The following is a 13,390-nucleotide window of genomic DNA, read 5'->3' on the forward strand; positions in this document are numbered from 1 at the left end:
CCGTTAAAAAAATGTCAAGTGAGCCTACCTTAAGAGAGTTAGAGTTACTCCCGCCGTTCGGCCGCTTAAAGTGCCACGGGAGGCGTAGCAACGCGAGAGTGTGCGCTTAGTGCGAGAGGTGGTGTTTTTACTCGCCGCGTCAGCCAGAGCGAGGCAATTCCCCGCCACGGCGGCACCGGCAGCTTCCGAGCGTCTCCCCGAGCGCTCGGAAGTCCGTGCGGGGGAAGATGAGAGCCGTGCGAGGTACCAGGTGGAGCCGGACGGTCACCGGCGCCGCTCGCCGTGCGCGCCGGCCGCCGGAAGCGACCCGCGATCTCATCCGCGGTGCTTGTAAAGTGCCGAACCGCTGGGCCGGGGCTATTTTCGGCCACTTGGCGCATTCGCACGGCCTTTCGGCGGTGCCGAGCGGCGTGCGCGAGTGCACCGGCCGCTGGAAGTTGAATGCGGCCCCGCGATCTCATCCGCGGTGCTTGTAAAGTGCCGAACCGCTGGGCCGGGGCCATTTTCGGCCACTTGGCGAATGCGCACGGCCTTTCGCCGGTGCCGGGCGGCGTGCACGAGTGCACCGGCCGCTGGAAGTCCAATGAGCATCCGCGATCTCATCCGCGGTGCTTACAAACAGCCGATCCGCTCGTCTTGGAGCTATTTCCGGCTACCCGGCGCGCGCTCACGGCCTCCCGGTGGTCCCGGTCGCCTCCGCGAACCGTTAAAAAAATGTCAAGTGAGCCTACCTTAAGAGAGTTAGAGTTACTCCCGCCGTTCGGCCGCTTAAAGTGCCAATGGAGGCGTAGCAACACGAGAGTGTGCGCTAAGTGCGAGAGGTGGTGTTTTTACTCGCCGCGTCCGCCAGAGCGAGGCAATTCCCCGCCACGGCGGCACCGGCAGATTCCGAGCGTCTCCCCGAGCGCTCGGAAGTCCATGCGGGGGGAAGATGAGAGCCGTGCGAGGTACCAGGTGGAGCCGGACGGTCACCGGCGCCGCTCGCAGTACGCACGGCCGCCGGAAGTCGAATGCGGCCCCGCGATCTCATCCGCGGTGCTTGTAAAGTGCCGAACCGCTGGGCCGGGGCTATTTTCGGCCACTTGGCGCATGCGCACGGCCTTTCGGCGGTGCCGGGCGGCGTGCGCGAGTGCACAGGCCGCTGGAAGTCGAATGCGGCCCCGCGATCTCATCCGCGGTGCTTGTAAAGTGCCGAACCGCTGGGCCGGGGCTATTTTCGGCCACTTGGCGCATGCGCACGGCTTTTTGGCGGTGCCGGGCGGCGTGCGCGAGTGCACCGGCCGCTGGAAGTCGAATGCGGCCCCGCGATCTCATCTGCGGTGCTTGTAAAGTGCCGAACCGCTTGACCGGGGCTATTTTCGGACACTTGGCGCATGCGCACGGCCTTTTGGCGGTGCCGGGCGGCGTGCGCGAGTGCACCGGCCGCTGGAAGTCGAATGCGGCCCCGCGATCTCATCCGCGGTGCTTGTAAAGTGCCGAACCGCTGGGCCGGGGCCATTTTCGGCCACTTGGCGAATGCGCACGGCCTTTCGGCGGTGCCGGGCGGCGAGCACGAGTGCACCGGCCGCTGGAAGTCGAATGAGCCTCCGCGATCTCATCCGCGGTGCTTGTAAAGTGCCGAACCGCTGGGCCGGGGCCATTTTCGGCCACTTGGCGAATGCGCACGGCCTTTTGGCGGTGCCGGGCGGCGTGCACGAGTGCACTGGCCGCTGGAAGTCGAATGAGCCTACGCGATCTCATCCGCGGTTCTTACAAACAGCCGATCCGCTCGTCTTGGAGCTATTTCCGGCTACCCGGCGCGCGCTCACGGCCTCCCGGTGGTCCCGGTCGCCTCCGCGAACCGTTAAAAAAATGTCAAGTGAGCCTACCTTAAGAGAGTTAGAGTTACTCCCGCCGTTCGGCCGCTTAAAGTGCCACGGGAGGCGTAGCAACGCGAGAGTGTGCGCTAAGTGCGAGAGGTGGTGTTTTTACTCGCCGCGTCCGCCAGAGCGAGGCAATTCCCCGCCATGGCGGCACCGGCAGCTTCCGAGCGTCTCCCCGAGCGCTCGGAAGTCCGTGCGGGGGAAGATGAGAGCCGTGCGAGGTACCAGGTGGAGCCGGACGGTCACCGGCGCCGCTCGCCGTGCGCGCCGGCCGCCGGAAGCGGCCCCGCGATCTCATCCGCGGTGCTTGTAAAGTGCCGAACCGCTGGGCCGGGGCTATTTTCGGCCACTTGGCGCATTCGCACGGCCTTTCGGCGATGCCGGGCGGCGTGCGCGAGTGCACCGGCCGCTGGAAGTCGAATGCGGCCCCGCGATCTCATCTGCGGTGCTTGTAAAGTGCCGAACCGCTGGGCCGGGGCCATTTTCGGCCACTTGGCGAATGCGCACGGCCTTTTGCCGGTGCCGGGTGGCGTGCACGAGTGCACCGGCCGCTGGAAGTCCAATGAGCCTCCGCGATCTCATCCGCGGTGCTTACAAACAGCCGATCCGCTCGTCTTGGAGCTATTTCCGGCTACCCGGCACGCGCTCACGGCCTCCCGGTGGTCCCGGTCGCCTCCGCGAACCGTTAAAAAAATGTCAAGTGAGCCTCCATTAAGAGAGTTAGAGTTACTCCCGCCGTTCGGCCGCTTAAAGTGCCACGGGAGGCGTAGCAACGCGAGAGTGTGCGCTTAGTGCGAGAGGTGGTGTTTTTACTCGCCGCGTCGGCCAGAGCGAGGCAATTCCCCGCCACGGCGGCACCGGCAGCTTCCGAGCGTCTCCCCGAGCGCTCGGAAGTCCGTGCGGGGGAAGATGAGAGCCGTGCGAGGTACCAGGTGGAGCCGGACGGTCACCGGCGCCGCTCGCCGTGCGCGCCGGCCGCCGGAAGCGGCCCCGCGATCTCATCCGCGGTGCTTGTAAAGTGCCGAATCGCTGGGCCGGGGCTATTTTCGGCCACTTGGCGCATTCGCACGGCCTTTCGGCGGTGCCGAGCGGCGTGCGCGAGTGCACCGGCCGCTGGAAGTCGAATGCGGCCCCGCGATCTCATCCGCGGTGCTTGTAAAGTGCCGAACCGCCGGGCCGGGGCCATTTTCGGCCACTTGGCGAATGCGCACGGCCTTTCGCCGGTGCCGGGCGGCGTGCACGAGTGCACCGGCCGCTGGAAGTCCAATGAGCATCCGCGATCTCATCCGCGTTGCATACAAACAGCCGATCCGCTCGTTTTGGAGCTATTTCCGGCTACCCGGCGCGCGCTCACGGCCTCCCGGTGGTCCCGGTCGCCTCCGCGAACCGTTAAAAAAATGTCAAGTGAGCCTACCTTAAGAGAGTTAGAGTTACTCCCGCCGTTCGGCCGCTTAAAGTGCCAATGGAGGCGTAGCAACACGAGAGTGTGCGCTAAGTGCGAGAGGTGGTGTTTTTACTCGCCGCGTCCGCCAGAGCGAGGCAATTCCCCGCCACGGCGGCACCGGCAGATTCCGAGCGTCTCCCCGAGCGCTCGGAAGTCCGTGCGTGGGGAAGATGAGAGCCGTGCGAGGTACCAGGTGGAGCCGGACGGTCACCGGCGCCGCTCGCCGTGCGCGACCGCCGCCGGAAGTCGAATGCAGCCCCGCGATCTCATCCGCGGTGCTTGTAAAGTGCCGAACCGCTGGGCCGGGGCTATTTTCGGCCACTTGGCGCATGCGCACGGCCTTTCGGCGGTGCCGGGCGGCGTGTGCGAGTGCACCGGCCACTGGAAGTCGAATGCGCCCCGCGATCTCATCCGCGGTGCTTGTAAAGTGCCGAACCGCTGGGCCGGGGCAATTTTCGGCCACTTGGGGCATGCGCACGGCGTTTCGGCGGTGCCGGGCGGCGTGCGCGAGTGCACCGGCCGCTGGAAGTCGAATGCGGCCCCGCGATCTCATCCGCGGTGATTGTAAAGTGCCGAACCGCAGGGCCGGGGCCATTTTCGGCCACTTGGCGCATGCGCACGGCCTTTCGGCGGTGCCGGGCGGCGTGCGCGAGTGCACCGGCCGCTGGATTCGAATGAGGCTCCGCGATCTCATCCGCGGAGCTTACAAACAGCCGATCCGCTCGTCTTGGAGCTATTTCCGGCTACCCGGCGCGCGCTCACGGCCTCCCGGTGGTCCCGGTCACCTCTGCGAACCGTTAAAAAAATGTCAAGTGAGCCTACCTCAAGAGAGTTAGAGTTACTCCCGCCGTTCGGCCGCTTAAAGTGCCACGGGAGGCGTAGCAACGCGAGAGTGTGCGCTAAGTGCGAGAGGTGGTGTTTTTACTCGCCGCGTCCGCCAGAGCGAGGCAATTCCCCGCCACGGCGGCACCGGCAGCTTCCGAGCGTCTCCCCGAGCGCTCAGAAGTCCGTGTGGGGGGAAGATGAGAGCCGTGCGAGGTACCAGGTGGAGCCGGACGGTCACCGGCGCCGCTCGCCGTGCGCGCCGGCCGCCGGAAGTCGAATGCAGCCCCGCGATCTCATCCGCGGTGCTTGTAAAGTGCCGAACCGCTGGGCCGGGGCTATTTTCGGCCACTTGGCGCATGCGCACGGCCTTTCGGCGGTGCCGGGCGGCGTGCGCGAGTGCACCGGCCGCTGGAAGTCGAATGCGGCCCCGCGATCTCATCTGCGTGTCACGGTCGGTTGTAGAGCATGGAGCAGGACGACCAAGTGCAGCTTGGACCAGGGTTTATTGAAGCAACTCAAAATACACACTCGGTAAACTGACATGACTTAAACAATAACTTGACTGACTGACCGGGACGTGGAACAAGAAGACAGCAGGACATGACGGCATCAAGACAGGACGACAGCAACCAAAACCAATGACCAAAACCAATGACCAAAACCAATACCAATGATCCGACAGGGAGAGAGGGGCAGACAGGACTTTTATACAAGACAGGTAACGAGAGGCAGGTGGGAACAATCACACTGATCATGGGCACACAGGCGGGGAGGGGCGAGCACACAGACAGAAACCAAGACAACAGACACATAGTGGAGCAGTTGGGGGCGAGACGTGACACTGCGGTGCTTGTAAAGTGCCGAACCGCTTGACCGGGGCTATTTTCGGACACTTGGCGCATGCGCACGGCCTTTTGGCGGTGCCGGGCGGCGTGCGCGAGTGCACCGGCCGCTGGAAGTCGAATGCGGCCCCGCGATCTCATCCGCGGTGCTTGTAAAGTGCCGAACCGCTGGGCCGGGGCCATTTTCGGCCACTTGGCGAATGCGCACGGCCTTTCGGCGGTGCCGGGCGGCGTGCACGAGTGCACCGGCCGCTGGAAGTCGAATGAGCCTCCGCGATCTCATCCGCGGTGCTTGTAAAGTGCCGAACCGCTGGGCCGGGGCTATTTTCGGCCACTTGGCGCATGCGCACGGCCTTTCGGCGGTGCCGGGCGGCGCGCGCGAGTGCACCGGCCGCTGGAAGTCGAATGAGCCTCCGCGATCTCATCCGCGGTGCTTACAAACAGCCGATCCGCTCCTCTTGGAGCTATTTCCGGCTTCCCGGCGCGCGCTCACGGCCTCCCGGTGGTCCCGGTCGCCTCCGCGAACCGTTAAAAAAATGTCAAGTGAGCCTACCTTAAGAGAGTTAAAGTTACTCCCGCCGTTCGGCCGCTTAAAGTGCCACGGGAGGCGTAGCAACGCGAGAGTGTGCGCTAAGTGCGAGAGGTGGTGTTTTTACTCGCCGCGTCCGCCAGAGCGAGGCAATTCCCCGCCACTGCGGCACCGGCAGCTTCCGAGCGTCTCCCCGAGCGCTCGGAAGTCCGTGCGGGGGAAGATGAGAGCCGTGCGAGGTACCAGGTGGAGCCGGACGGTCACCGGCGCCGCTCGCCGTGCGCGCCGGCCGCCGGAAGCGGCCCCACGATCTCATCCGCGGTGCTTGTAAAGTGCCGAACCGCTGGGCCGGGGCTATTTTCGGCCACTTGGCGCATTCGCACGGCCTTTCGGCGGTGCCGAGCGGCGTGCGCGAGTGCACCGGCCGCTGGAAGTCGAATGCGGCCCCGCGATCTCATCCGCGGTGCTTGTAAAGTGCCGAACCGCTGGGCCGGGGCCATTTTCGGCCACTTGGCGAATGCGTACGGCCTTTCGCCGGTGCCATGCGGCGTGCACGAGTGCACCGGCCGCTGGAAGTCCAATGAGCATCCGCGATCTCATCCGCGGTGCTTACAAACAGCCGATCCGCTCATCTTGGAGCTATTTCCGGCTACCCGGCGCGCGCTCACGGCCTCCCGGTGGTCCCGGTCGCCTCCGCGAACCGTTAAAAAAATGTCAAGTGAGCCTACCTTAAGAGAGTTATAGTTACTCCCGCCGTTCGGCCGCTTAAAGTGCCAATGGAGGCGTAGCAACACGAGAGTGTGCGCTAAGTGCGAGAGGTGGTGTTTTTACTCGCCGCGTCCGCCAGAGCGAGGCAATTCCCCGCCACGGCGGCACCGGCAGATACCGAGCGTCTCCCCGAGCGCTCGGAAGTCCGTGCGGGGGGAAGATGAGAGCCGTGCGAGGTACCAGGTGGAGCCGGACGGTCACCGGCGCCGCTCGCCGTGCGCACGGCCGCCGGAAGTCGAATGCGGCCCCGCGATCTCATCCGCGGTGCTTGTAAAGTGCCGAACCGCTGGGCCGGGGCTATTTTCGGCCACTTGGCGAATGCGCACGGCCTTTCGGCGGTGCCGGGCGGCGCGCGCGAGTGCACCGGCCGCTGGAAGTCGAATGCGGCCCCGCGATCTCATCTGCGGTGCTTGTAAAGTGCCGAACCGCTGGGCCGGGGCTATTTTCGGCCACTTGGCGCATGCGCACGGCCTTTCGGCGGTGCCGGGCGGCGTGCGCGAGTGCACAGGCCGCTGGAAGTCGAATGCGGCCCCGCGATCTCATCCGCGGTGCTTGTAAAGTGCCGAACCGCTGGGCCGGGGCTATTTTCGGCCACTTGGCGCATGCGCACGGCTTTTTGGCGGTGCCGGGCGGCGTGCGCGAGTGCACCGGCCGCTGGAAGTCGAATGCGGCCCCGCGATCTCATCTGCGGTGCTTGTAAAGTGCCGAACCACTTGACCGGGGCTATTTTCGGACACTTGGCGCATGCGCACGGCCTTTCGGCGGTGCCGGGCGGCGTGCGCGAGTGCACCGGCCGCTGGAAGTCGAATGCGGCCCCGCGATCTCATCCGCGGTGCTTGTAAAGTGCCGAACCGCTGGGCCGGGGCTATTTTCGGCCACTTGGCGCATGCGCACGGCTTTTTGGCGGTGCCGAGCGGCGTGCGCGAGTGCACCGGCCGCTGGAAGTCGAATGCCGCCCCGCGATCTCATCTGCGGTGCTTGTAAAGTGCCGAACCGCTGGGCCGGGGCCATTTTCGGCCACTTGGCGAATGCGCACGGCCTTTTGGCGGTGCCGGGCGGCGTGCACGAGTGCACTGGCCGCTGGAAGTCCAATGAGCCTACGCGATCTCATCCGCGGTTCTTACAAACAGCCGATCCGCTCGTCTTGGAGCTATTTCCGGCTACCCGGCGCGCGCTCACGGCCTCCCGGTGGTCCCGGTCGCCTCCGCGAAACGTTAAAAAAATGTCAAGTGAGCCTACCTTAAGAGAGTTAGAGTTACTCCCGCCGTTCGGCCGCTTAAAGTTCCACGGGAGGCGTAGCAACGCGAGAGTGTGCGCTAAGTGCAAGAGGTGGTATTTTTACTCGCCGCGTCCGCCAGAGCGAGGCAATTCCCCGCCATGGCGGCACCGGCAGCTTCCGAGCGTCTCCCCGAGCGCTCGGAAGTCCGTGCGGGGGAAGATGAGAGCCGTGCGAGGTACCAGGTGGAGCCGGACGGTCACCGGCGCCGCTCGCCGTGCGCGCCGGCCGCCGGAAGCGGCCCCGCGATCTCATCCGCGGTGCTTGTAAAGTGCCGAACCGCTGGGCCGGGGCTATTTTCGGCCACTTGGCGCATTCGCACGGCCTTTCGGCGATGCCGGGCGGCGTGCGCGAGTGCACCGGCCGCTGGAAGTCGAATGCGGCCCCGCGATCTCATCTGCGGTGCTTGTAAAGTGCCGAACCGCTGGGCCGGGGCCATTTTCGGCCACTTGGCGAATGCGCACGGCCTTTCGCCGGTGCCGGGCGGCGTGCGCGAGTGCACCGGCCGCTGGAAGTCCAATGAGCCTCCGCGATCTCATCCGCGGTGCTTACAAACAGCCGATCCGCTCGTCTTGGAGCTATTTCCGGCTACCCGGCACGCGCTCACGGCCTCCCGGTGGTCCCGGTCGCCTCCGCGAACCGTTAAAAAAATGTCAAGTGTGTTAGGGTTTTCCAGGTTATCTTTATGGTAGGATTATGTTGGAATGTAACCTGTAATAATTAAACTCGCCTGTCCTGTCTTAACAAAAGTAGTAGAACAAAGTGCTAAGATCTTTTGAACTGATTGACCAGCTGCAGAGGAAGCAATCAAAGTTGTTCTGTTTCCCACAACATCGTAAAACACCCCCTGCTCTGATTTTACCAGAGGCCGGGGGTTCACCAAACCTGTCCACTCTCACCCCCACTCTGTTCCTCCTAATAAATATGCCCTTGCAGGGAGGAGACTTTTCAGACTTCATTCGATAATCGCTGTTCAGACAGCGACGAATGGACTCTCCACCTGCAGGTGTCTAAAAGAACTTGCTTGTCTTCTGTTTGGTTCTTGCAAAATAAGTTGGAGTGAGCAAATCTCTAACAAAGTGAGCCTACCTTAAGAGAGTTAGAGTTACTCCCGCCGTTCGGCCGCTTAAAGTGCCAATGGAGGCGTAGCAACGCGAGAGTGTGCGCTAAGTGCGAGAGGTGGTGTTTTTACTCGCCGCGTCCGCCAGAGCGAGGCAATTCCCCGCCACGGCGGCACCGGCAGTTTCCGAGCGTCTCCCCGAGCGCTCGGAAGTCCGTGCGGGGGGAAGATGAGAGCCGTGCGAGGTACCAGGTGGAGCCGGACGGTCACCGGCGCCGCTCGCCGTGCGCGCCGGCCGCCGGAAGCGGCCCCGCGATCTCATCCGCGGTGCTTACAAACAGCCGATCCGCTCGTTTTGGAGCTATTTCCGGCTACCCGGCGCGCGCTCACGGCCTCCCGGTGGTCCCGGTCGCCTCCGCGAACCGTTAAAAAAATGTCAAGTGAGCCTACCTTAAGAGAGTTAGAGTTACTCCTGCCGTTCGGCCGCTTAAAGTGCCAATGGAGGCGTAGCAACACGAGAGTGTGCGCTAAGTGCGAGAGGTGGTGTTTTTACTCGCCGCGTCCGCCAGAGCGAGGCAATTCCCCGCCACGGCGGCACCGGCAGATTCCGAGCGTCTCCCCGAGCGCTCGGAAGTCCGTGCGTGGGGAAGATGAGAGCCGTGCGAGGTACCAGGTGGAGCCGGACGGTCACCGGCGCCGCTCGCCGTGCGCGACCGCCGCCGGAAGTCGAATGCAGCCCCGCGATCTCATCCGCGGTGCTTGTAAAGTGCCGAACCGCTGGGCCGGGGCTATTTTCGGCCACTTGGCGCATGCGCACGGCCTTTCGGCGGTGCCGGGCGGCGTGTGCGAGTGCACCGGTCACTGGAAGTCGAATGCGCCCCGCGATCTCATCCGCGGTGCTTGTAAAGTGCCGAACCGCTGGGCCGGGGCAATTTTCGGCCACTTGGCGAATGCGCACGGCCTTTCGCCGGTGCCGGGTGGCGTGCACGAGTGCACCGGCCGCTGGAAGTCCAATGAGCCTCCGCGATCTCATCCGCGGTGCTTACAAACAGCCGATCCGCTCGTCTTGGAGCTATTTCCGGCTACCCGGCGCGCGCTCACGGCCTCCCGGTGGTCCCGGTCGCCTCCGCAAACCGTTAAAAAAATGTCAAGTGAGCCTACCTTAAGAGAGTTAGAGTTACTCCCGCCGTTCGGCCGCTTAAAGTGCCAATGGAGGCGTAGCAACACGAGAGTGTGCGCTAAGTGCGAGAGGTGGTGTTTTTACTCGCCGCGTCAGCCAGAGCGAGGCAATTCCCCGCCACGGCGGCACCGGCAGCTTCCGAGCGTCTCCACGAGCGCTCGGAAGTCCGTGCGGGGGAAGATGAGAGCCGTGCGAGGTACCAGGTGGAGCCGGACGGTCACCGGCGCCGCTCGCCGTGCGCACGGCCGCCGGAAGTCGAATGCGGCCCCGCGATCTCATCCGCGGTGCTTGTAAAGTGCCGAACCGCTGGGCCGGGGCTATTTTCGGCCACTTGGCGCATGCGCACGGCCTTTCGGCGGTGCCGGGCGGCGTGCGCGAGTGCACAGGCCGCTGGAAGTCGAATGCGGCCCCGCGATCTCATCCGCGGTGCTTGTAAAGTGCCGAACTGCTGGGCCGGGGCTATTTTCGGCCACTTGGCGCATGCGCACGGCTTTTTGGCGGTGCCGGGCGGCGTGCGCGAGTGCACCGGCCGCTGGAAGTCGAATGCGGCCCCGCGATCTCATCTGCGGTGCTTGTAAAGTGCCGAACCGCTTGACCGGGGCTATTTTCGGACACTTGGCGCATGCGCACGGCCTTTTGGCGGTGCCGGGCGGCGTGCGCGAGTGCACCGGCCGCTGGAAGTCGAATGCGGCCCCGCGATCTCATCCGCGGTGCTTGTAAAGTGCCGAACCGCTGGGCCGGGGCCATTTTCGGCCACTTGGCGAATGCGCACGGCCTTTCGGCGGTGCCGGGCGGCGAGCACGAGTGCACCGGCCGCTGGAAGTCGAATGAGCCTCCGCGATCTCATCCGCGGTGCTTGTAAAGTGCCGAACCGCTGGGCCGGGGCCATTTTCGGCCACTTGGCGAATGCGCACGGCCTTTTGGCGGTGCCGGGCGGCGTGCACGAGTGCACTGGCCGCTGGAAGTCGAATGAGCCTACGCGATCTCATCCGCGGTTCTTACAAACAGCCGATCCGCTCGTCTTGGAGCTATTTCCGGCTACCCGGCGCGCGCTCACGGCCTCCCGGTGGTCCCGGTCGCCTCCGCGAACCGTTAAAAAAATGTCAAGTGAGCCTACCTTAAGAAAGTTAGAGTTACTCCCGCCGTTCGGCCGCTTAAAGTGCCACGGGAGGCGTAGCAACGCGAGAGTGTGCGCTAAGTGCGAGAGGTGGTGTTTTTACTCGCCGCGTCCGCCAGAGCGAGGCAATTCCCCGCCATGGCGGCACCGGCAGCTTCCGAGCGTCTCCCCGAGCGCTCGGAAGTCCGTGCGGGGGAAGATGAGAGCCGTGCGAGGTACCAGGTGGAGCCGGACGGTCACCGGCGCCGCTCGCCGTGCGCGCCGGCCGCCGGAAGCGGCCCCGCGATCTCATCCGCGGTGCTTGTAAAGTGCCGAACCGCTGGGCCGGGGCTATTTTCGGCCACTTGGCGCATTCGCACGGCCTTTCGGCGATGCCGGGCGGCGTGCGCGAGTGCACCGGCCGCTGGAAGTCGAATGCGGCCCCGCGATCTCATCTGCGGTGCTTGTAAAGTGCCGAACCGCTGGGCCGGGGCCATTTTCGGCCACTTGGCGAATGCGCACGGCCTTTTGCCGGTGCCGGGTGGCGTGCACGAGTGCACCGGCCGCTGGAAGTCCAATGAGCCTCCGCGATCTCATCCGCGGTGCTTACAAACAGCCGATCCGCTCGTCTTGGAGCTATTTCCGGCTACCCGGCACGCGCTCACGGCCTCCCGGTGGTCCCGGTCGCCTCCGCGAACCGTTAAAAAAATGTCAAGTGAGCCTCCATTAAGAGAGTTAGAGTTACTCCCGCCGTTCGGCCGCTTAAAGTGCCACGGGAGGCGTAGCAACGCGAGAGTGTGCGCTTAGTGCGAGAGGTGGTGTTTTTACTCGCCGCGTCGGCCAGAGCGAGGCAATTCCCCGCCACGGCGGCACCGGCAGCTTCCGAGCGTCTCCCCGAGCGCTCGGAAGTCCGTGCGGGGGAAGATGAGAGCCGTGCGAGGTACCAGGTGGAGCCGGACGGTCACCGGCGCCGCTCGCCGTGCGCGCCGGCCGCCGGAAGCGGCCCCGCGATCTCATCCGCGGTGCTTGTAAAGTGCCGAATCGCTGGGCCGGGGCTATTTTCGGCCACTTGGCGCATTCGCACGGCCTTTCGGCGGTGCCGAGCGGCGTGCGCGAGTGCACCGGCCGCTGGAAGTCGAATGCGGCCCCGCGATCTCATCCGCGGTGCTTGTAAAGTGCCGAACCGCCGGGCCGGGGCCATTTTCGGCCACTTGGCGAATGCGCACGGCCTTTCGCCGGTGCCGGGCGGCGTGCACGAGTGCACCGGCCGCTGGAAGTCGAATGCGGCCCCGCGATCTCATCCGCGGTGATTGTAAAGTGCCGAACCGCAGGGCCGGGGCCATTTTCGGCCACTTGGCGCATGCGCACGGCCTTTCGGCGGTGCCGGGCGGCGTGCGCGAGTGCACCGGCCGCTGGATTCGAATGAGGCTCCGCGATCTCATCCGCGGTGCTTACAAACAGCCGATCCGCTCGTCTTGGAGCTATTTCCGGCTACCCGGCGCGCGCTCACGGCCTCCCGGTGGTCCCGGTCACCTCTGCGAACCGTTAAAAAAATGTCAAGTGAGCCTACCTCAAGAGAGTTAGAGTTACTCCCGCCGTTCGGCCGCTTAAAGTGCCACGGGAGGCGTAGCAACGCGAGAGTGTGCGCTAAGTGCGAGAGGTGGTGTTTTTACTCGCCGCGTCCGCCAGAGCGAGGCAATTCCCCGCCACGGCGGCACCGGCAGCTTCCGAGCGTCTCCCCGAGCGCTCAGAAGTCCGTGTGGGGGGAAGATGAGAGCCGTGCGAGGTACCAGGTGGAGCCGGACGGTCACCGGCGCCGCTCGCCGTGCGCGCCGGCCGCCGGAAGTCGAATGCAGCCCCGCGATCTCATCCGCGGTGCTTGTAAAGTGCCGAACCGCTGGGCCGGGGCTATTTTCGGCCACTTGGCGCATGCGCACGGCCTTTCGGCGGTGCCGGGCGGCGTGCGCGAGTGCACCGGCCGCTGGAAGTCGAATGCGGCCCCGCGATCTCATCTGCGTGTCACGGTCGGTTGTAGAGCATGGAGCAGGACGACCAAGTGCAGCTTGGACCAGGGTTTATTGAAGCAACTCAAAATACACACTCGGTAAACTGACATGACTTAAACAATAACTTGACTGACTGACCGGGACGTGGAACAAGAAGACAGCAGGACATGACGGCATCAAGACAGGACGACAGCAACCAAAACCAATGACCAAAACCAATGACCAAAACCAATACCAATGATCCGACAGGGAGAGAGGGGCAGACAGGACTTTTATACAAGACAGGTAACGAGAGGCAGGTGGGAACAATCACACTGATCATGGGCACACAGGCGGGGAGGGGCGAGCACACAGACAGAAACCAAGACAACAGACACATAGTGGAGCAGTTGGGGGCGAGACGTGACAGAACCCCCCCCAGAAGGGACGTCTCCCGACGTCCCAAAAAAAAAAAAAAACTAGGGGAACCGAACGGCGCCGCACTCGGGCGGCGACTTGGGGA

This window comes from Syngnathus scovelli, chromosome 18 (assembly GCF_024217435.2).
Source record: "Syngnathus scovelli strain Florida chromosome 18, RoL_Ssco_1.2, whole genome shotgun sequence".
NCBI lineage: Eukaryota > Metazoa > Chordata > Actinopteri > Syngnathiformes > Syngnathidae > Syngnathus > Syngnathus scovelli.